The sequence below is a fragment of the Suncus etruscus genome, chromosome X (assembly GCF_024139225.1).
Source record: "Suncus etruscus isolate mSunEtr1 chromosome X, mSunEtr1.pri.cur, whole genome shotgun sequence".
NCBI classification, from domain to species: domain Eukaryota; kingdom Metazoa; phylum Chordata; class Mammalia; order Eulipotyphla; family Soricidae; genus Suncus; species Suncus etruscus.
This window is the reverse complement of record NC_064868.1, coordinates 72,802,270-72,806,202: the sequence shown is the minus strand read 5'-3', so window position 1 is coordinate 72,806,202 and position 3,933 is coordinate 72,802,270. Positions and strand designations below refer to the sequence as shown.

At 40.4% G+C, this 3,933-nt stretch overlaps 1 pseudogene; it reads right to left on the bottom strand.

The window, feature by feature from the left end:
• Positions 1-567: 567 nt before the first annotated feature.
• Positions 568-697, bottom strand: LOC125999659 (uncharacterized; annotated as a pseudogene).
• Positions 698-3,933: the final 3,236 nt, after the last annotated feature.

The window sequence follows — 3,933 nt, the reverse complement described above, 5'->3', positions numbered from 1 at the left end:
GGTATGCTACAGTGGGAAAGGCACTTCCCTTGGCCTTGGCCAAAAATGGGTTCAATTTCTTCCATCTCATACTGTTCCCCTTGAGCACTACCAGGAGTGATTCATGAGTGCAGAGCCAAAGGAAATCCTTCACATATGATGGTGGAAACCATGTACCAAAACAAAGTTCCTGTTAATCTGAAAGAATGAAATTAGATAATTAGGATGGTACCAGGGGCCAGAAGTTGGCTTCAAAGACAAGAAGGAAATGTGGTGTGAAGTTTGACTCACAGCCTGACTGGGTGGAGAACAGGGATGGAGAAACTCTGAGGCTCCCCTGTGGCATGAGCGGCATTTCAGTCACCAGGTTTTTAAATGCATATATAAACCCCACTTCTTGGACACCTAGAAGGTTTGGGTACCAGGGATATTGAACTTGGCCATAGCAACCTCAGAGCATGTACTTGATTCTCCCCTTTGGTTAGACATGATGAAATGAGCAATGTGAACCTGTTTCCAAAGGCACCTTCATGCCAGTTTGGATCCTCAGACAAGAGCATCAGGCAGATATCAATGTATATTGCTAAGGAGTGTCTCCAAAGTTATTTAGAATGACCCATTACAGCAATGGGCTTCTGGTTCTACTTGTAATCCATTTGCTGTTTGCAGCCACTGCACACCTTACCTCATGAGACAGAGGTAGGACTTAAGGCTGCACTTCTCTTTTTCTAAAATATATACTTGCTGATATAAATTTAGAATAGTGGTTTTGATCCCCGAGAGCCCATATGTTCTCTCAAGCCTGGCAGAAGCGATTACTGAATGCAGAGTCAGGAGTAACCCCTGAGCATAGCCCCCAAACAAGAAAAATGTGTCCCAGGTCAAAGTGATAGCACAATGGGCAGGATGGTACTGGGCTACCACTTTGGTGTCAGAGACGAAAATCGAGCTATTTCCAAGACAGACAAAACTCTTCACCCCCAATTGCCTTCAATTATTTTTCATGCTCAGCTTTATTTTATTTTTGATTTGAATTTAGGGCCAGAAAACCTAGTGTTGCTTAGAAATTACTCCTGGGTCTCTAAAGTATTCCTGGCAGTTCTCAGACCACGTGTGATGCCAAGCATCACTCTGAGTCAGCCACATGCAAAGAAAACACCCTCTGCACTATATTATGACTCTGGCTCAATGCTTCAGTTTTCTATGAGTTGCGTTAGTTTATTATTGCAAGTAGTCATTCTTTGTATTCCAGCTTTCTTGATGCATAATTTAAGCTATTTAAAATACATGACCTGATCATTTGATATACCAACAGTATTAGTCCAAATAAAAAACCTGGATGTACTATAGATATAACAAATACTGTCCCCTAGATACCTGTGGCAAGTAGTGACACATTCTACAACTGATAACATTCACTCACTGCACTCAGTAAAGTCTTTGGGGAGCATACTCAGCATTCTTCAGGGTTATAGCTAGCTCAAAGCTCACTCCTAGGAATATAACCTAGAGATTCTAAAACACAATACAAAACTGACCTCTGCATTCCTATTTTCAATGTAGCACTATTTACAATAGCCAGAATTTGGACACATCCCAGGTGCACAACAACAAATGAGTTGCTAAAAAAAACTGTGGTACATCTACACAATGGAATACTTTTCAGCTGTTAGAAACAATGCACTTATGAAATTTGTATATTCTTGGATGGACATGGAGACTATCATGCTGAGTGAAAGAGTCAGCGGGAGAGAGATAAACTCAGAATAATCTCACTCATCTGTGAGGTTTAAGAAATAAAGACAGTATGGTAATTATACCCAATGTAATAGAGATGAGAAATGGAAGGACTATTCCATGATATGAAGCTTTCCACAAAGTCTGGTGAGTTAGAAAATAACTGCACTGACAGATACTATGATAATATTAGTGAGAAAGAAATAAAATGTCTGTCTGTTCTAGAGACAGGCTGGGAGTGTATGAGGAGGAAAACAGAGACAGCGGTGGAGGCAAAACCCTGTAACTGTGGGGTCTTTGAGCGGGGGAGCTTGCAGAAAGGACTCCTGTTCTGAAGTCAAGTGCAGGGATTTGGGACCCCCAAGCCAGACCAGGCCTTCAAGACAAGGCTGGGCAGCTGTGTCTCTGGGGGGTTGGGGAAAGGGAAATCAGACCCTTCCCTGGCCAAAAACGTGGCTTTTCAGGGAATCTCTTGCAGTGGGGTCCTTGTTCATCAGTACTCATTTCCAAAAACACATGGGAATAGCGCATCCTCACATCAACTGTACTTTTTAACCATGATTCCATAATGCTCACAATTCTAAATTGTTCCTAGGAAAGTTAATGGAATGCCAATTCTCAGAGGATGATACTTGAATAGATCTCTAAAGTCTCTCTATATGTAGGCATGAATTTGTATACAGTTGTCTTCTCTCTGATCACAAATCTAAACTGTAAACAATCCAAGTCTATACAACCAATCCAAGTCTATATAACCCCTCTTACATATTCTTCCTCCCCCCTCAGAACCCCTTCTATCCTCTCCTCCCCAATTTTGATCAATTACCCTCCTTATTTAACCCTCTTTACACTTAGTTCTTAACTCATTAGGCACCAAACCGATCTCCTGCCCAATAAACCACCACCCAGATCACAAAATCTTGTACCCCAGCAAGCAACTACAGCCAACACACCCACTGACTTATGCTTTGTGACACTTCTCACCCCCCTCTAAATGTGAACTGTTGCATGGTACCGGATTCAGCTTCAGAAAGACCCCAGATCACTGACACTAACTGATCCCCTAATGCTGCAAATCATGTCTCAAACTCAACAAGACCATGGTGTGGGATGAAAATGTGCCTTGGGTTTCACCCCCAGAAGATTTCTCAAAAGACTTAATTTGGGGTGCCTATATTGCCTTTGTAACATGTTTAATATATCTATAATAATGCATCATAGGACATTTATTTCCAAACATAATGGTAGTCTCCTCTATCACATTTTCCCTTTGATTACTTTCTTAATTCAGTTTTATTTGTTTCTTCTATTATATATATTTTTTCTTTAACCTCACCTGTTTTGATTGTGCTTGGAATGAAAACCGACAAAACATATTTTGCCTCGGATAAAAGCTCAGGTCAAAACCAGAGAACAGAGTTTGTGTAGCCTGTCATTCTAACCCCAAATACACCAGCAATATGACACCATATAGTTTTGTATAGGCACAGTAAAAAAAGGGAAAACCTTATGTATATAAACAAGATCTTATCTTCTAGGGATAAAAACTCATACTTTTTAATAATTCCGGGGCACCTCCCACCCTGAACATGGGTCAGATGAACACAACTCAGTCTCCATGAGATTAAACAGTGTTTGTCCAACCCCAATACCCAGATCCCTGGTGTTGAACTGATATAGTTCCCTGCAACAACACCAGGAACCAAACTCCCCTAGGAAATTCCTAAAACCACTTTGGTACCAACTTGCAAAAGATCTGATCTGACATTCACACAATGAGGAAACAACAACAACTAGATCTAAGGACAGCTTGTCCAATCACATCACCTAACGGTAAGATGAAATCAGAAAACAATTCACCCTGTGATCTGTGCAAAAACTAAGAGCTCTAACTACAGAAGACTAACTTTGACAACCATGAATTAGCAGAACTTATCCTGAGACCAATAAGTGAAACCCTACCCTATGTTTTGACCCAGGAGTTGAACAAAAATCAAGATCTCTAATTACAGGGGTCTGACATTGACAATGGAGACTGAGCAAAACTTCTAGACTCTATCCTACATTTCAGCCTAGGATTTGAGCAAAAACAAAAACCATTTATTATAGAACACTGATTACATTAATAATGATGGAACAGAACTACTAGAACTGTAAATAAAAACTCTTCTAGCCTTCACCATATAACTTATGCATATAACAATATCTCCAGCTAAA